Source organism: Scardinius erythrophthalmus, assembly GCF_964197995.2.
Source record: "Scardinius erythrophthalmus genome assembly, chromosome: 23".
In the NCBI taxonomy this organism is placed as follows: domain Eukaryota; kingdom Metazoa; phylum Chordata; class Actinopteri; order Cypriniformes; family Leuciscidae; genus Scardinius; species Scardinius erythrophthalmus.
In genome coordinates, this window is record NC_138243.1 from 25152911 (window position 1) to 25174071 (window position 21161).

The 21161-nt window shown below is 41.3% G+C and overlaps 1 pseudogene across 1 annotated transcript; it reads left to right on the plus strand.

Annotated features, from left to right (window-relative positions):
• Window positions 1–15930: 15930 nt before the first annotated feature.
• Window positions 15931–17947, plus strand: LOC308684052 (trace amine-associated receptor 13c-like; annotated as a pseudogene). The gene is made up of 2 exons: window positions 15931–16179; window positions 17123–17947. The product of its transcript is annotated as a trace amine-associated receptor 13c-like (transcript).
• Window positions 17948–21161: the final 3214 nt, after the last annotated feature.

Below are 21161 nucleotides of genomic sequence, written 5' to 3' on the forward strand. Positions count from 1 at the left end.
CTCACATTTTCTGTGCACTTGTAATGACACATCAAGGATGTTAAGAGGCTAAAAGCAGGTTTAGTACTTGCCCTATTGAAGTCAACAGGGTGCAAATTTTAAAAAGAGGATAACTCGGTGTAGGCAACACCGATTTTTGTCGTTGTTCTCTGTATTGACAGCACTCCAAATGTACAAAAAATGAGCTCAATGTTAAAATTGACCGGAGTTCTCCTTTAAGTTAATAATAATAATAAAAAAATACTTACCAAAATGTGTTTTAATCCATTAGTCTCGCTGTAGTCAGTTATTTTTTTCGATTTTTTTTCTTTTTTTTTTTCTTCAGTAAGGTTCCTGGATGCTGTAGATAGTTCCATATCATATAATAAAGGATTATATATGGATATATGGATATATATGGATAGTTCTACAAGACGGGCTTTGTTTCTACTAGCGATTTGATTGGAGACCAATGTAACCCGTACACGTGATAAATTTGTGTCAACTTTATAAACGGACCAGTGGGCTCAAAAGATTAGGTTCGTCCGGGGAGAGAGATGATACAGCAGCAGTGAATACTCAACAAAAGGATGAGGTAAGGAAAAGTTTGAATTTACTGAATATGTTCTTTCTTTTCACCTTGTTGTTAGATTGTAATGATTAATCAATTTGTTGAACATGGACCCATATAACCTCACACAGGCGTAAGGAAAACAATAGAAAATGAAACAAATAAAAAAAAAACAAAATTTCATTCACTCTTGAATGTAAATACTCAGAAAGTCCAAAAGTTGGATGTTTCTCAATGAACAGATCAGTTCGTAAACTCAGTCCAAAAGTTCGTGAGGCACTTAATTCAGTCGTCCTATTCTGCTCTGGATAGAACAGAATAATTTGATGTGTGGTTCTAATCCTACCGTTCAAAGATGAGCAAGTTTTCTCTTTCACAGGGAAATCAAAGGATTCGCTAAATGGGCGGCTCGCCAGTCCAACCCCACCGTTACGCACACAGGAAGAGTTGAGACAATCCACAATTCAGGAATGATTCACACTTCGTTCGATTCACATGCAGAATGGATCACACTCATCAGCTGGACATCACAGCACTCACGTGGAAACAAAAGCAGAAGAACAAAAAAACCTGGCCTTGAAGACACAAGGCCAAAAAAAACAATTAGCATTTGACACTATATACAAATCAATTCAGATTATACACAACTCTCATAAAACACAGCAATTAATGTTCATTTATAGGAATCTGTACAATAAATTGTCTGTATGCAATAAATTTCTGTGCAATAAATACATTTTGTTTGCATACTTGCTTGCATCTTATTTAACACACACACATTGCATTTCATGGCATTTCACATAAATGGCCTAATTACATCTTTCATTTTACACTTAAGGCTGTATTTGCCATTAATACTGCAACAAATAAACAATTATTTGATGTAACACACTTAATATGATCCTTAATGAACCTTATTGAACAATATTGAAATTAGTGAAACTATATTAACTCACCAAGGAACTCGTTTACATGTACATCGAAAGAACCAGGGAAGTTCCAGATGAAACACGTTCTCAAAATGTCATTTGAGCATAAACTGCTCCTCTCTGAATCCTTCGTTAGGGATAAATATACATACACAGTATATTAGCTTTAAACTAGTGCTAATATTGCGTCATTGACATGCGGTCAACACATAACGTGAACAAACATAACACTTCAACTCATTTTACTGCAACTTATTTTTACATCGTCATCATATAAATGATTTAGAAGCATTTATACAACTCTTACGTCAATTCTCGACTCAATCGGAGCTTCAAATCTCCCGGAGCAAAACAAGCGTCTGCTCGCGTCAGAGGGTCACGGAGAAAAAGAAAGTTCTAGAAGGCGCTGCTCTCTAAAAGTGCCGCGATAGCGGAATTTTCCATGACGTCACTTAAAATGCGATCTCATTGGAGGCTTATGTAAAGGGAGATAACGCTATTGGACATATTTATAACATTCAATATTTTATATTTATCCATTTCTATATACTTAATTAATTTGTTTGCAGTCTTATATTTGATCTGAAAGTATGATCTTTCATACTTTAACTCTGTTTAATTTGAAGTGCATTTTGTCTCTGTCCACTGGTAACCTGGGTTACACTTTCCCCCTCTGAATTCAGGCACGTCCTCGGGCATGCTTGGGGTTGACTTGTCACCACTATAGGAAAAGCACTAGACATATTCAGGGACTGATCACTGATGGATGTGGAGTCTTCCAAGGAAGTGGTAAGTGCAGAACTTAACCCTTGCAGTAAGGACTGGATAACTAGTGTTAGGGGATTTCCTAGTTTATGATACTGGAATTTGTTAGGAGGCCCACGCTGCCTTTTGGAACGTCTAGGGTCAATAGCTCCAAGGTCATCATCTGCAACGGGCTGGTTACTTGTAACATCCTGGGCAGGTGAGATTGTGTCATTGGACTGTGTTTCCTCCGTCACAGGGTCCGACCGACCTGAAAACTCCAGCACATTCCCATTCATAGGTGCTAACAACTCTGGGGGCTCAGTACTTTCAATGCACTTGCTTCTGCAGTTCTCCACTTCAACCGTGTCTCCATCTTGAACAAGTATACAATTTTCTTCTTCATGTTCTGACTGATTATCTGTGGAGTCTTCTTCTAGTCTGATGTCAGGTAAGGTTTCTTTTACAAGGTCTACGGCAGCCGGAAGGGTTCCAGTGTCAGGTAAGGTTTCTTTCACAGGTTCTACCACAGCAGCAGGGGAATCGAGAAACTCAGTTTCAGGTAAGTTCTCTACGGTCATAGGATGTTCTGGAGGTGAAATAATTTTTGTACTAAATTCCAATTGGCGTCCTGAATTTCCAATATAAGAGTCATCCTCTGATTCAGATTGACCACTCAGATGTTCTTGAGGAACTGCTTCACGTGCAGAGTGGGATCTGGTTCTAGGCTTACGACTAACTTTCAGAGGGTCTGTTCCTTCGATTTCATTCAGGGGTAGGAACCCACAAGGTAGTAGCAGATCGCGGTGTAGTGTGCGGACTGGTCCATCTTTCCCTTCTGGGCAGACGGTATATACTGGCATGTCACCTGCTTTCCGGACTACCACATAGATCTCAGAGGCCCATTTATCTGACAACTTGTGTTTCCCTCTCAATCTGACATTTCGCACAAGGACTCGATCACCTGATTCAAGTGTAGAGGCAACTACATTTCTGTCAAAACGTCTTTTGTTCCGGTCAGCTATTTTGGATGCATTGTGAGAAGCAACTCTGTAGCTTTCCTCTAATCTACTCTTTAGGGATTTCACATAGTGCGAATGGGACTGAAATGGGAAGTTGGTATGAAGTCCGAAAGCAAGGTCGATCGGCAGTCGAGGCTGCCTCCCAAACATTAGCTCATATGGTGAGTATCCCGTTACATCGCTCCTGGTGCAGTTATATGCATGCACCAATGGTTTGACGTGATCTTTCCAATGAGCTTTGCTTTTGTTCTCCAGGGTGCCTAGCATCTGTAAGAGGGTCCGGTTAAAGCGTTCCACCGGGTTCCCTCTAGGATGGTAGGGGGTGGTTCTCACTTTTCGGATGCCAGCAATTCTACACAACTCTTGGATGGTATGAGATTCAAAATCTGGCCCCTGATCGCTGAGCAGCTTTTCTGGAAAACCGTAATGGACAAAGAAATTATCCCACAGGCATCTAGCAACTGTTTGTGCTTTCTGGTTACGGGTAGGAATAGCAACAGAGTACTTGGTAAAATGGTCTGTGACGACCAGGATATCCTTGGTGTTACTGTTGTCTGGTTCCAGCGACAGAAAATCCATACAAACTAGTTCTAATGGCCTATGAGTCTGAATATTCACCAAGGGAGCCGCTTTCTGTGGAGGAGTCTTCCTACGAACACAGCGCTCGCACCTTTTGATTTTTTTGTCCACATCAGCCGCCATCTTCGGCCAGTAAAATCTGGAACGGAGAAGATCGAGAGTTCGCTCCAGACCCAGATGCCCCATGTCATCATGAAGACTGGTAAGTACAATTCCTCGAAGATCTTCAGGTAAAGCCAGTTGGTTCAACACTTTGTCTCCGTCCATCCTCTTCCGATATAACAACCCATTCTTCAGCTCAAGTTTGTTCCATTGTCTCATCCACAAGGTTACTGCAGGTAAGTGGAATTTCAAGTTTGAAGGTTTGTTGTTAGACTCCAAGTACTCAATTACCTCTTTAATTTCAGGGTCAGCTCGCTGCTTCCTGATCAGATCCTCTTCAGACAGGCAAGGCATCTCTGGGAGACCATGACCATCTTCTTCCTGGATTTCTGGAGGTAATGCCTTTTCATTCATGCTCAGAGACTCTACCAAGGTCAAAGGGAAAGACTGAAAATCATGGGATTGATTGACTTGATGTTTTTCACAGATGGCCTCCACTACTTCAGGTAAGATTGTCTTGGTGTTGCCTTCAAGATCCCCAAGATGATGTAGAGTGAACTGTCTGATTCGTTCTTGCTCTTTTTTAGATTCCCAATCATCTGATGGTTCACCATTGGGACGACGAGACAATCCGTCCGCATCTTGATTTTGTGCTCCAGCTCTGTATTGGATCTTAAAATTGTAGGTTGAGAGACTGGATAACCATCTATAACTAGTAGCATCTAGTTTGGCAGACGTAAGGACATAGGTGAGGGGATTGCTATCAGTGACCGCTGTGAAGTCTGCCCCATACAGATAGTCATGGAATTTTGTGGTGATTGCCCATTTGAGAGCCAGAAATTCCAATTTGTGGGCAGGATACTTGGCTTCACACTTTGTTAATCCACGGCTGGCAAATGCTATGACTCTCATGTGTCCTTGCTGTTCTTGATACAAGGCTGCTCCTAGTCCTGTAGCACAAGCATCTGTATGCAATAGGTAAGGCAGACACGGATTTGCGTACCCCAAGACAGGAGCAGAGGTTAACCTTTCCACGAGGCTTTCAAATGCCTGTTGACACTCGGTAGTCCATCTGTCACACAGAGACTCTTTTGGATTAAAGTAAGTATGATCTTTATCTTTCCTTTTTCCCTTTCGAACCGGAGGATAGCCAGCTGTAAGATTGTTGAGCGGCTTTGCAATCTTGGAGAAATCTTTAACAAATCTACGGTAATATCCTGTAAATCCTAAGAAAGATTTTAGTTCCCGAAGGTTCTGGGGCCTTGGCCAGGTTTTAATGGCCTCAATTTTTGATGGGTCAGTTTCTACACCGTTCTGGGAGACAATGTGGCCCAAGTAGCGCACAGATGTTTGGAAGAATTTGCATTTCTCGGGTGAGAGCTTCAATCCGTATTCTTTTAGACGATTTAGGACTTGTATCAGTCGGCGCTCATGCTCCTCAAGGGTTTCGGAGAAGATGATGAGATCATCGATGAAAACTAAGACTTCTCTTCTATTTAAGTCACCCATGCAGCGCTCCATGAGCCGCTGGAAGGTGCTTGGCGCATTGGTTATCCCTTGCGGCATACGGTTAAACTCCCAGAACCCGAGGGGGCATACGAATGCTGTCTTCTGCTTGTCCGCTTCATCCATCTCAATCTGGTAATACCCGGATTTTAGATCGAGAACAGAAAACCACTTGGAACCAGTTAACATGGAGAACACTTCCTCCAGGTTTGGGAGTGCATATGCATCTCGTATGGTTTGAGAGTTTAGCTTCCTAAAGTCAATACATAGCCGCACTGAGTTGTCTTTTTTCCGGACCACTACAATGGGGGATGCGAATGGGGACTCAGACTCTCGTATAATACCAGCTGCTAACAACTCCTGTAGATGTTTCCTGACGGCATCAATATCTTGTGGGTGGATGGGACGAGCTCTATGCTTGAAAGGAGTTTCGTCACTCAGTTTAATTCGGTGCTTCACCTTATCAGTGTGTCCATAATCCATTTCCTTCAAAGCAAAAACTTCAGGCATAGAGTTTAACAAGGCTGATATCCGTTCTTTCCATTCGGAGGGAAGTGGGGAGTCTCCAAAATCGAGAGTTATCTGAGGACTTTCTGGTGTTTCAGAAACATCACTTGTTAATGGCTTGTTTATCACCTGCTGGACAGCATGCATTTCTGCAATCACAGACCGGGGAGGGATTACTATGTTAGTCTGGGTTTCATTCTTGACTACCACAGGCAAGGAGAAGAAACGTTTCACAGGTAAGGCGTGCAATCCACTAGCAACTAAAAGACCACTTGGCAGAGAAGATATGGTGGGAGGACTTATAACAGTCAGTGTTTCTGCTGGAAGGTAATTCAGACAGACAGCTCCATCAAGAACAGTAGTGCATCCTGCTGGCACTGTTTCAGGGACTGCCCCTTTTAATGTCACGCACCCAAGGGTTTTGGCACATGATTGTCGATGCCTCACATCAAGTGTCTTCAGTACTGCTGCGTACCCTTTAGAAGCTGATTTGGGGCTGACAGTCTCTTTTTGAACGTAACTGGAGTAAAGCACATCCAAGGTATTTGTACCGATGAGGACTTGTGGTACATTTACCAAATCTGGAACCACCAGTGCTAGTGTGGTAACCTCAGTATCTGTTCCTAGGAACTCTTTGGGAAACATTAAAGTTAACTCCACATACCCAAGGTAAGGCACGGATTGTCCATTGGCTCCCTCCACTTCCAGCAAAGACTCCAGGGGTTTCATGGGGTAATGAGACAAATTATTTTTGTAAAATGAGAAGGGGATTGTAGTCACCTGGGAACCAGTGTCTAAAAGGCAGTTCACTTTGATTTCATCAACATAGATTTGGGCAGTACATTTCATTCCAATTAGTCCCTTTGGCAGTTGGTTTTTAGGGCAATGATGCTTTGTCCAAGTCTCCATATGCCCTGCTACAGAGACTGCCTGGTGTTTAACTGAGTAGTAGTGGTTTGGTTCTTTAGGTCCCACTGGGCTTGTTTTTCTCTCAACTGGCGCCTCTTCTCATCTACCTTAGAAGGGTTCGGTTCATTTTCGCAGTTGATGGCAAGGTGTCCCTCCTCACCACATCTAAAACAGTATCCAGGACGAGGACGAGTGAACGTCACTGAACCACTTCTGAATTGGTTGTTCTCATCCCTCTCAGTTTGCCTATGCTGGAATTTTGCAGTCTTGCCTGACCGATGTTGTGGTATGTCAGGGGCTGACAACTGAGCCTTTAACTCTGCCACTTGCTTCTTCAGTCCCGCTATTTCCTTAGCTGCTGGGGTTTCTTTTGGCATTTTACCAGAAATGGATGTTCTCATAGCCTCTACTTCTGCTTGTAGTTCTACTAGCTCTTTCTTTAGCTGGATCAATTCAGAATTTTTGGAATAATCAGGCTTGCACTTCTGGTAAGTTGAGGTTTGCATAGCAGCAACCTGAGCATTAATTTCAGATATTTGAACCCTCATAGTATCCACCTCTTCAGCTGCTCCACCAACTGCATCATGGGAGTATGTTGACATTTGATGAGTAGCAGTTCTCATTTTGGGGGCATTACTCTGTTTGTTCAATCCAAAATGATTTCTCATCCTGTCTTCTTTTGAGGCTTGTCGGTCTTCTTCTGTGCGAATTTGCACTACCATCTCTGCAAAAGAAGGTGGGTGGATCTTTTTCTTCTCTAGCTGTAAGCTGGAAATTAACCCATTATCCCAGCATCCACGACAGAACTGCTTTATCAGACAGCGGTTTTGCTCACTCTCCGCAATGCCACCTCTCCTTACAGTAGTGCTCAACATAACTTGCAACCGGTGCAAATAACTGGAGGGCTTCTCCCCTGGGTTCTGTAGCATGGTCATGAATTTTGCTAACAGCTCATCTCCATCCTCCACGGATCCGTAAACTGACTCTAGTAACTCCAAGTAAACTGAAGGTAAAGACTGGGGACTCACATGTTTAATGACATCAGCTGCCGGGGGGAGCAGACTATCAAGTATTCTCCTTGTGCGAGACAAGTCCGAAATGGAGGGATCATCTAAAAGAAATTGAACACTTGCCCGCCATGTGTCGAAGTCTGGCTCGTTTACTGGCCTAGGAACTTTCCCAGAGAAAGACCTGAGACGGAAAGAGGTAGGTTGTAATGTAGCAGTGTCGTTGGTTCTGACGATGTGTTCAACTACAACTTTTTGCACGCTGGGTGGATCAATCATGTCCATTGTAAGTACTGGATGGGGTAACACTGTAGGTGCAGGATGGCTAGTTCTACTGCTGGGTCTTTCCTTGGACAGGTTTTGTGATGTCTCAGATTCATTTGAGGGAGGGGCTACTTGTTCTGTGGTCACTCTCTGTAATTTGGCTGGGGACGACGGTCCATCCAGTGAGCTGGTGGTGCTGCTATCACGAGTTTGAGAGTCTGCAACATGTGGATAGTTAACTCTTTCACCTGAAGCAGATAAGGGCTCAGCAACAGAACAGCCAGCTTTCATCCTCTTTAACTCCTCCTGGAGCACTTCTTCAATTGACTTTCCACTAGCGCTAGCAATAGTTTGTAGTTCTTCGAAATACAGCTTAGTGGCACTGTCACTAGCTACTTGAGTGTAGACATGGCTTAAGGCACGTACTATGAAAGTTGTATCTGGGTTTGACGTACTGACCATTGTTACGGGCAGAAGGGGCATTAGTGTTTTCATAGCGGAGCTATAAGTAAACTCTATAATGGCATGTTGATGGAATTCGGAGTTTGGGTCATCAATGAGAAGGTTACGACTAATGCTGCCATATCTCAACAACCATGCTTCTAAGTCCTGATCTGTTTCAGTTAATGTTAAGCCGCTGACTATTACGGCATTTGAGACATCTATATTCTCTCTTTTTACAATATCCATGTTGTCAATATTCTGCTGAGTATATAAATAATTAATAATATATTTATATTGTCACTATTGCTGCAGGCCAATCTCTCTCCTGGCTGGCACTCGCCACTTTCACTTGTAACCCGTACACGTGATAAATTTGTGTCAACTTTATAAACGGACCAGTGGGCTCAAAAGATTAGGTTCGTCCGGGGAGAGAGATGATACAGCAGCAGTGAATACTCAACAAAAGGATGAGGTAAGGAAAAGTTTGAATTTACTGAATATGTTCTTTCTTTTCACCTTGTTGTTAGATTGTAATGATTAATCAATTTGTTGAACATGGACCCATATAACCTCACACAGGCGTAAGGAAAACAATAGAAAATGAAACAAATAAAAAAAAAAAAAAATTTCATTCACTCTTGAATGTAAATACTCAGAAAGTCCAAAAGTTGGATGTTTCTCAATGAACAGATCAGTTCGTAAACTCAGTCCAAAAGTTCGTGAGGCACTTAATTCAGTCGTCCTATTCTGCTCTGGATAGAACAGAATAATTTGATGTGTGGTTCTAATCCTACCGTTCAAAGATGAGCAAGTTTTCTCTTTCACAGGGAAATCAAAGGATTCGCTAAATGGGCGGCTCGCCAGTCCAACCCCACCGTTACGCACACAGGAAGAGTTGAGACAATCCACAATTCAGGAATGATTCACACTTCGTTCGATTCACATGCAGAATGGATCACACTCATCAGCTGGACATCACAGCACTCACGTGGAAACAAAAGCAGAAGAACAAAAAAACCTGGCCTTGAAGACACAAGGCCAAAAAAAACAATTAGCATTTGACACTATATACAAATCAATTCAGATTATACACAACTCTCATAAAACACAGCAATTAATGTTCATTTATAGGAATCTGTACAATAAATTGTCTGTATGCAATAAATTTCTGTGCAATAAATACATTTTGTTTGCATACTTGCTTGCATCTTATTTAACACACACACATTGCATTTCATGGCATTTCACATAAATGGCCTAATTACATCTTTCATTTTACACTTAAGGCTGTATTTGCCATTAATACTGCAACAAATAAACAATTATTTGATGTAACACACTTAATATGATCCTTAATGAACCTTATTGAACAATATTGAAATTAGTGAAACTATATTAACTCACCAAGGAACTCGTTTACATGTACATCGAAAGAACCAGGGAAGTTCCAGATGAAACACGTTCTCAAAATGTCATTTGAGCATAAACTGCTCCTCTCTGAATCCTTCGTTAGGGATAAATATACATACACAGTATATTAGCTTTAAACTAGTGCTAATATTGCGTCATTGACATGCGGTCAACACATAACGTGAACAAACATAACACTTCAACTCATTTTACTGCAACTTATTTTTACATCGTCATCATATAAATGATTTAGAAGCATTTATACAACTCTTACGTCAATTCTCGACTCAATCGGAGCTTCAAATCTCCCGGAGCAAAACAAGCGTCTGCTCGCGTCAGAGGGTCACGGAGAAAAAGAAAGTTCTAGAAGGCGCTGCTCTCTAAAAGTGCCGCGATAGCGGAATTTTCCATGACGTCACTTAAAATGCGATCTCATTGGAGGCTTATGTAAAGGGAGATAACGCTATTGGACATATTTATAACATTCAATATTTTATATTTATCCATTTCTATATACTTAATTAATTTGTTTGCAGTCTTATATTTGATCTGAAAGTATGATCTTTCATACTTTAACTCTGTTTAATTTGAAGTGCATTTTGTCTCTGTCCACTGGTAACCTGGGTTACACCAACAACAGCCAATCACAATTGACCTTTAATTTTCCGATTGGTTGATTTTGTGGCACACTTGTAACGCTGTTGTGAGTTGAGCGAGCGTGTGTGTCGAGTTGAGCGAGTGTGTGTGTCGAGTTGAGCGAGCGTGTGTGTCAAGAGTTGAGCGCGCACAGAATTAAGAGGTTGAGAGAGAGAGAGAGGGACTTGACAGGAGCGCAGAGAATAAGTTTGTGAGAGAGCACCTGAGTAAACTGCGTGAGAGGGTGGTTATTATTGCATGTTAATATTGATAATAGCAAACAAGCATTTATTGAGCACGGAATCATTTTTTCCTTTGCGATTGTTAATTTCTGTTCAAAATATAATGTAATGTGCTTGCAAAATATACTTGTCTGTGCTCAAAACTTACAATTACTCGCTCAGGAATGAGGCACATATATAACGCCATACCGGGCAGCTATTTCGGACTAACAAGGCTCCTATCTAAATGAATGGGCAGAGAGTCAGAACTGCACTTTCACTGGTCACCGGGACATAAAAACTGCATGTATAGAAACAGCAGTAAAATATGATAAAAATCGCTGAAAAAGTTTGATGACTTTGCCCCAAAATAAGTTTTAAAACGCCTTTTCCCCCACAGGTTATACTTTTACTACGCATGTGCAAGGGTTCACGACACCAACTTCATTTACGTCTCTATCCAGAATGCCGGTGTTGTGCATATTCAATGTCAATATTGTTCTCCTTTGTTTAAATATAAGCAGGTTTGCACTTTATCAGTAATAACAATGTATTGTTTAGATCAGTTGTTTTAACTATTCATTAAAATGAATCGGTTCAAAGGAGTCATTAGTTCGCGAATTGGACGTGTCATACGGTTGTGTGATTATCCCAGCAGTTAGGACATGGACATCCCACAAGGTTAGTGTCAACACAGAAAACATTTCATCACTGGATAGGTTTTTTCGTTTATTTAGAGAGTAATTTTATGTCATCTGAATGTGCGGAACGCATTTCAGAGAAGATAAGGCAACGTATTTTAGCACACTTCACACCCAACTGTAATTCAGGGGGAAAAAATCTCCGAACGCTCCAAAATGAAACTTAATTTGGTCTTCCTACCTTTTACCATCATGTCGTTTTATTTTGATTAATATGCGTGCGGGAAAGAGAGCAAGACAGCGCTTAATTTGGAGACGGTGAAGTCTTGTTTACACTTTCGCCTGGCTTCGGATTTCGGAAAGAGAGAGAGAGAGAGAGAGAGTGCGCGCGCGCGACCGGGGCTCTCTCTTTCTTTCTAGTCAGGTCCGAATCTTCAAGATTGTGTAACCCTGTAGGCATTTTTGAGGAAAAGTTGTTATACCACATTTTTAGAAAGTTCAATGTCTCCTGAATAAGGATCCACCATATAACATTGAAATAAGGGTCCCATTTTCTTGTAATTGTCATTGAAACAATAGGTGCATTATTCACAGCCAAAACACTACAGGTGGATAGGGTAAAAATTTTAAGTTATAGATATCACCATAAAACCTTTCCAGTTTTTCACTTACATAGAGACAGACATTTTTTGCATTACAAGTTTTCTGAAATGTCATGTTTACATATGCAAATGAGGCATACCAGTATATATATATATATATAATTCGAGGGGCAGGCATACCAGTGCGCGGTTCTCCCTTTCGGGCTAGCCCTGTCTCTTCGCGTCTTCACAAAGGTTGTCGAGGCAGCCCTTGTTCCTCTCGACGACTGGCTGATCCTAGCTCACTCTCGAGACAAGGTTTGCGAACACAGGGACCTAGTGCTGCGGCACCTAGCTTGTCTGGGCCTTCGGGTCAACTGGGAGAAGAGCAAACTCTGCTCCGTGCAGAGGATCTCTTTTCTCGGTATGGAAATCGACTCGGTCGCCATGTGCGTGCAGCTTATGAGCGTGCCAGTCGCAGTCACTGCTAATTTGCCTTCGTCAGTTCGAGGGCAAGAGTGCGGTTCCACTGAAACTATTTCAGAGGCTCCTGGGGCATATGGCATCCGCAGCCGCAGTAACGTCGCTCGGCTTGCTTCATATGAGACCGCTTCAGCTTTGGCTTTGCGATCAAGTCCCGAGGTGGGCATGGCAACACGGCACGCTCCGAGTCCCAGTGACTGCCGTCAGACCTTCACCCCGTGGACGAACCTCAGTTTTCTATGGGCTGGAGTGCCCTTAGAACGAGTTTCCTGGCATGTTGTTGTATCAACAGATGCCTCCATAATGGGCTAGGGCGCCATGTGCAATGGACATGCTGCCGCAGGCTCCTGGACAAGACCCCAGCGCCTTTGGCATGTCAATGGCCTCAAGTTGCTGGCTGTACGTCTCACCCTGCACCGCTTCTGTGCGTTGCTCAGGGGTCAGCATGTATTAGTCCGATCAGACAATACCGCCACAGTAGCGTACATCAACCGACAAGGTGGTCTGCGCTCCCGCCGTATGTCGCAACTCGCCTGCCACCTCCTCATATTGAGTCAGAAGCATCTGAGGTCGCTTCGAGCCATTTATATCCTGGGAGACCTGAACCGTGCAGCTGATATGTCTCGGTTTCGGCCTCTCGCTGGAGAATGGGGACTCCATTCCCAGTCGGTTCATCTGATTTGGGATCAGTTCGGGGACGCACAGGTAGATCTGTTTGCCTCCCACGACTCTTGCCACTGCGACCTGTTTTATTCTCTGACCGAGGGCACGCTCGGCACGGATGCACTGGCGCACAGCTGGCCGCGGGGCCTCTGCAAGTATGCGTTTTCCCCCAGTGAGCCTTCTTACGTAGACTTTGCGCAAGATCAGGGAGGACGAGGAGCAGGTAATTTTGGTTGCCCCGTATTAGCTCAACCGCTCCTGGTTCCAAGAACTAGTACTCTTCGTGACAGCACCTCCCTGGCCAATTCCTCTGAGAAAGAACCTGCTTTCTCAGGGACGGGGCACCCTATGGCACCCTCGTCCCGATCTTTGAAACCTCCATGTGTGGTTCCTGGACGGGACGAGGCAGGTTTGAGTACCCTACCACCAGCGGTGGTGGCTACCATCACTTCTGCTAGACTAGAGCATCGTCCACGAGACATGCCTATGCGTTGAAGTGGAACCTCTTTGTCAACTGGTGTTCTTCTAAACTTAAAGAACCCACGAAAGGCCCGATCAGTGTCGTGCTTTCCTTCTTGCAAGAAGGGTTGGAGAGAAGGTTGTCTCCCTCCACCCTGTAAGTGTATGGTGCCGCCATTGCCACACATCATGATGCAGTTGATGGTAAGTGCATTGGAAAGCACGACCTGATCATCAGTTTCCTGAGAGGAGCAAGGAGACTACATCCTCCTCGCCCTCCTCTCGTTCCCTCTTGGGACCTCTCAGTGGTTTTAACTGCTCTGCAGAGTGCTCCCTTTGAGCCTTTGCAATCAGTGGAGCTTAAGTTCCTGTCAATGAAGACAGTGCTCCTGCTTGCATTGGCCTCCATCAAGAGGGTAGGGGACCTGCAGGCATTTTCGGGTGACGAAGCGTGCCTGGAATTTGGACCGGCTAACTCTTACGTGATCCTGAGACCCCGGCCTGGATATGTGCCCAAGGTTCCCACCACACCCTTTCGAGACCAGGTGGTGAACCTGCAAGCGCTGCCCTTGGAGGAGGCAGACCCAGCCTTGGCACTGCTCTGTCCAGTACGCACCCTCCATACTTACGTAGACAGGATGCATTGTTTCAGGACTTCAGACCAGCTCTTTGTCTGTCATGGTGGGAAGCTGAAGGGAAAGGCTCTCTCCAAGCAAAGGTTGTCTCACTGGATAGTGGACGCCATTGCTTTGGCTTACCAGCAGCAAGGTCGACCATGCCCCCTTGATGTGACGGCCTGCTCCACCCGGAGTGTGGCATCCTCTTGGGCTCTAGCGCATGGCGCCTCGCTAACAGACATATGTAGATCTGCAGGCTGGGCGACACCTAACACGGCCTCTGGGCAACCCCCACGTGTGTAGTCCACTGTAAGCCTCTCTGAGCATGTGTCTTTCCCTCGGCAAGCTACCTTGCCACCCCTGGGTTTGAAATATTCCACCTGCAGCTGGACACCCCAGTGATTCTCAATATGCAGCCCCCTGGGGTCATGTGTATTCCAAGTCCCCCCCCCTTCGGGCTGGGCATAATTGCATATTTCCACTGATATATGCTTCCCAGTGTACCTTGGCATAATTCCAGCAGCCATTAAAAACTATACCTTTCATGTTAATGTTGTTTTTTCATTGTTTACATGTTTAAATATTCTGAGAATGCATAGTTTTAGTTCTAATGTTTAATGTTTAAACTGCAATAAATGCATTAAAACTTTTTTTTTTGGTAGCCATTTTGTTTTTATGGTTTATGTCAAAACAGTGATGTTTACAACTTGTTATACGGCAGAAATGGATTCAGCACCTAAAAATCATATAGAAACAACACTTGAAGTACTTTTCCTCAAAAATGCCTACTGCATCTTATCCAGGGCTATTTATCTATTTTGGGACCTGACTATTCAGTTAAATATGCGCCCTGTCACTGATCTTGCACACACAACAACTCGCTGTCGCAAAACCTCAACTGTGCGCATGCGTCAGTGGAACCAGACGATAGGTTTAAATGTTTCCCAGCTTGACTGTTAAAAGCAGATGATTGGCTTTCCAGCGGGAGGGGCAGGACATTTTCGCAATAAATAAATTATTGTGATTACACGTATGTTGTAATTTTTCTTCATAATTGTAGCCTATGTAGTTTTAAGAAATTGTTAAGGGTAGGTTTAGGGATAGGAGTAGGATTAGCTGCTAAAAAAATATTTTAATGCTATATTGTTAATAAAATTGCCATTTCCCTACACATCTCTTTACGTTTTGTCCTTTTTATATTCTGTATAAAATGGGTAATGTTATGTTTAGGTTTGGGAGTGGGGTTAAGGGATCTTCCATTAAATTATACAGATATCTTAATGATATGAAAGATTCGTAAATATTTTACGTTTTGTAGCTGTAAAAAACGTTATAATGTTATGTTTAATTGTTGCAGATACGTCCATATCATACGTTTCAGCATCTATCCAAACGTACAAAACGTACGTTTTCTATCTTTGAAAATTACGTATTAATACTACGTATTAACAATGAGACCAGGCTGCACAGTCCCACGAATTCAACGTCACCATCACTAATAAGCTTCCAACAACTTTTTCAGGTTTATCTAAAAACTTCTTCCCAGAACGTTTGAGTTAAAATAGTTTGTAAGAGCACATAATCATAATAGTTTTTTCATTATGCAGTATCAGAGTGGGTGAAAATGGGTGGGCCAGCCTGAGCTAGACACTATAAATGAAAGGACAGTAAGGAGAGCAGAACAAACTCCTAACAGGAGGAGACTCACTCATGGCATATGAGACAGAGGATCATGAGACTCAATACTGCTTTCCTGCCATCAACTCATCATGTATCAAGGGAAAACGCTCCAGTTTTGAACATAATATCATTTACATTTTTGTATTGTTGCTGTCAGCATGGACTGTGTTTCTGAACCTGCTGGTGAACATCTCCATCTCTCACTTCAAGAAACTTCTGTTAGGGGTAAACAGTTTAAGACCCATGGACCAAATGTTTGAAAGAAGACCCGGAGTCAGAATTATAAAAAATTGAAGAAAAGTTTTACTAAAGATAGTTTGCAGTTTCATCAGCAGAAGTTCAGCTTCAAGACTCACACAGGAGTTCGTAGGCCGCCCCTCTTACAGTTACACAGATCACAGCAGTTATACCATTTCCAAGGTCTAAGCTACGTCATTGAATGATTCTGATTGGCTAAGAAATTGATAAACATAGTAATTTTCCACACATATACAGATAGACAGAAGCATATCTCCATAGATTATGCCGCTGACACTCAGACCCTGAAGTCAGGCACGTCGTGACCTTCCAGGTCGCAGATTTTGGGTGGCTGGGTGCCAGCATGTCTCGAACAACAACTCTGTCAAACTCCAATAATGCCAGTGGTTCCTTAACCTGTAAGCAAGAAGACTAACACACACACCGACACACATCTTTTCCAAGGTTGGATTTGGCCAGGCTCTAACTATAAACAGGAGTCTCGTCTCAAAACATCAAGATAACAAGTTCTTTCTCTCAGGATAGGACACTTTAGTCTAAATGGAAAATATAGGCTTTAACTGACGAATGGTCCCTTAAACTATAGACTTCAATGACCCCTATATGTTTTAACACATTGAAGACCTTTCTAAAAACACAAAACCAGTCCCTATTTAATTTCTGGAAGCTGGGATAAATAGGCAAGCAATGTTACTGCATTCAAATATCAAATACAGACATTAAAGAATACATGAAAAGAACATTTCAGTAATCACACTGGTAACTTCTATAACAAAGTAAAATCTCCAGAGAAGAAAGTCAACCCATGTTATATTTAGAAGGAAAAATATTGATTAATACCTTGATGATAATCACTCATTACATATACATTGAAGCAGCAGTGGATTCCAATCCACTCCCTTCACTTCACACTCCAACAAACCTGCTTATTCTCTCGCTGGCTGTGGCCGACCTGCTTATTGGACTTATTGTGATACCCGTAGAGGGCATCAATCAAATTGAGACATGTTGGTACTTTGGAGACACTTACTGTGGATTGTTTGTAATTATCGTTAGGTTGCTCCTTTTTATATCTCTTAGTAATTTAATTTTAATTGCTGTTGATCGTTATGTGGCTGTGTGTTACTCTTTACAGTACCCACAGAAAATAACCATAACTAAAACCTTAATAAGCATCTGTCTCTGCTGGTTTTGCTGTTCATTTTACATTATTTGATTTGTAATTAGTAATGGATATTTTAACATCTCAGACAAAACAATGTGTTACGGTCAGTGTATTGTTTTGATTACTCCTGCTTGGAGATTCACTGATTTGATATTTTCCTTCTTATTTCCATGTACTGTCATAATCACTGCATATTTGAGGATATTTTATGTTGCACGTCAGCAAGTGAAGGTTATTAACTCTCAAATGAATGGTGTAAAATGTGTAATGGAAGTTTCAGTTAGGAGGAAATCTGAGAGTAAAGCTGCTCTGACATTAGGAATCATTGTGACGGCTTATCTGCTTTGCTGGATTTCATTCTATATCTGTTCTCTAACAAAACCCACAACAATTACATCCACTACAATGACATTCCTATTATGGACCTTTTATATAAACTCAGGTCTGAATCCTATTGTCTATGCTTTATTTTACCGCTGGTTTAAAATATCAGTTAAACACATCTTAACTCTTCGAATATTTCAGCCAGCATCCTCTCTGATGGACATTTTTACAGATTGTCATTCATGAATGTAGGGAGGAGGGGGGTGAACAAATACACAAATACTGCTATTACAGAATATGTCATGTGTATTTAGGTGTTCAGGTGCGAGAATGACAGATACAATTTAGTGATCAACATTAACCTAATAACGAAGAGAGAGTTCAACCAAACATTAAAAAATGATAATCATTTTCTCAACCTCAGGTTGTTCCAAATCTGATTTTAAACACTGAGGGAGATGTCAGGCAGAATGATTGCCTCTGTCATATTTCAATTTCATTGTATGAACAAAAAAACAACAAAAAAGGGTAACACTTTATAATAATGTTCAGTTGTAAGTCATTTATAAGTGATTAGTTAATGATGAACGAATCATTTACAAAACATTCATAAATGAGTAGCAAGTCACATACTAACATTTTATGTATGTTTTGTAAATTGTGTTACAAGTCATTTACAATTGATTAGTTAATGATTGACTAATCATTTATAAATGATTAATTAGTGACATGTTCATTATATGTTTTGTAGATTCAGTTAGAAGTCATTTACAATTGATTAGTTAATGATTAACTAATCATTTACTAAACATGACTATGCGTTTCATAAATGTTTAATAAATTGTTACTTTTTTTTGCATGTTTTGCTCACATCAGGTGCACAGTGGTTAAAGACTCCATGTGTTTCAGAGAAGACAGCTGTCTATACCCTCACCAGTCAGCACTTACACTACAGTGTTCAACACCTGTTATAGATGTGTAAACGCATGAATAAATCATTTACAAGTGATGAAAATGATTTACAACACTTTCTGCATCCCCTAATCTAAAGTGTAAACTATTCATCACTTGTAAATGTCTTACACTTCATTTGTAGATTACCACTTCAAGAATCAAAAAGGCATAAGATCAACGAATCGAATCTACGAATTTACAAGTGATGAATAGTTTACACTTTAGATTAGGGGATGCAGAAAGTGTTGTAAATCATTTACAACACTTTCTGCATCCCCTAATCTAAAGTGTAAACTATTCATCACTTGTAAATGTGTTACATATACCTACAAATGATCTGTATGTGTATTCAAGGCAACACTTTTTGCACCCTCTAATTGCTACATATATACAAAAAAACAAACATTTATTAAACATTTATGAAACGCATATTCATGTTTTGTATATGACTAGTTAATCATTAACTAATCAATTGTAAATCACTTATAACTGAATCTACAAAACATACACCCAATAATTAACATATCACTTATTAATCATTTATGAACGCATAGTCATGTTTCGTAAATAATTAGTTAATCGTTAACTAATCACATGTAAATGACTTGTAACGAAATTTACAAAACATACATAAAATGTTAGTATATCACTTGCTACTCATTTATGAATGTTCTGTAAATGACTAGTTCATCATTAACTAACAACTTATAAATTACTTACTGTACTCATATTATAAATTACTGTACTTCAGTACAGTAGTTAAATGCAGAAATACAAAATAGTTATGTGTAATAATTGTGTGTGCTGTGGATTTTTATGCTTATTAAAATATCTTGCTATTAGCTCAAATTCTGTTTGAAATTAATTCAATCAGGCCAACTTTCATCAATAGTTTATTTATACATAGCAACAGTTATGTTTGTTTGTACAATTTTGTTCTGGGTCAAACTGAATGAAGCATGATGAAGCCATGCCTGGACAAGGCGAGGAGATCAGCAATATTTTACCCATCTGCTAAAATAAAACAGCTACAGTAGTTCACATATTTGATAGTTGCACACAATTGTAAGACAGAAAAAAGGGCTTAAAACAAATGACAATACACAGAAGAGGTAAACAAGATTACACCACTAGCCTAGAATCACTGACATCCATCAGCTAAGTTGTAGCTGAAGATGGGGGTGGGAGTCTAAATGCAGTTAGCATTATCATCTGAATAGAGTGAATTTAAAGGATCATTGTAACAAGGTACTTGTCAAATCATGGGTGAACTGATGCAAGCATAACTGATGTGACCTCCCTGAAATAACATGATGCTTGATTTATAAATCAAGACTTCTTTGGTCTCCGCATTAGTAGCACTATTTGTGTGGTGTGCAGAGCTGTAGTGTTCCAAATCACTTAAGAAGTTCCATGATGGTTTGGAAGCAGAGGTAAAAAAAAGTTTAATTTAAGTTCAAATGTTTTTAAATATGTCTAAACATTCTCTAAAAGATTTATATTTATAGGATTAAAGAGTAAGATAAAAGTCTACATAGACATTATTCATTAAAGGGGGGGTGAAATGCTATTTCATGCATACTGAGTTTTTTACACTGGTAAAGAGTTGGATTCCCATGCTAAACATGGACAAAGTTTCAAAAACTAAGTTGTACGTTTGAAGGAGTATTTTTGTTTCAAAAATACTCCTTCCGGTTTGTCACAAGTTTCGGAAAGTTTTTTTCGAGTATGGCTCTGTCTTACGTAAGATAGAGCGGAATTTCCTTATATGGGTCCTAAGGGCACTTCTCCGGTAAGATCGCGGGCGCGCGCGCACTCGTAGAACAGAGCAAGAGAGTGAAAGCAGTTCGCCATCAAAGCGCCCTGCCCGGCTTTTGGGAAGTCAATGTCACCAAAGAAGTGTGTTTTTGGTTGCCAGGGCAAGACAACCCTGCACAGATTCCCAAAGAACCCAGCGTTAAGGAACCCGTGGATGGAGTTTGTTTTCCTGAGCATAAACGGAGTTGTGTAAGACTGTTGTTCCCTGCATTTCGACGATGATTGTTTTATAAACAAAGCCCAGATCAAAGGATTTGCAGATCGTCTAATGCTTAAGGATCGAGCAGTCACAATGATAAAGGTTTGTGCGTTAGAACGGTGAGTAAAACTGTTGAACAAATGTCTCTGTGTGTTGTTAGCTCGGTGCGTTAGCACAGCTAAGCTTCGCCCACACGGCCCGCCCCCAGCCGCTCGTTTTTTTCCGGAAAGACTCGGTACAGCCAATCTTTCAATTAAAAATATAATAAAACAAAATACTTTTTGGAGATATGAAGGATGCAATATTACTCTATAGGTACTCAAGATTAACAGGAGATTGAGTGAAAATGAGCATTTCACCCCCCCTTTAAATAATCTATATGACTGTAGTATTGTATGACGCACACACACACACACACATGCGCACGCACGCACTCCCACACACACACACACACACACACACACACACACACACACACACACACACAAT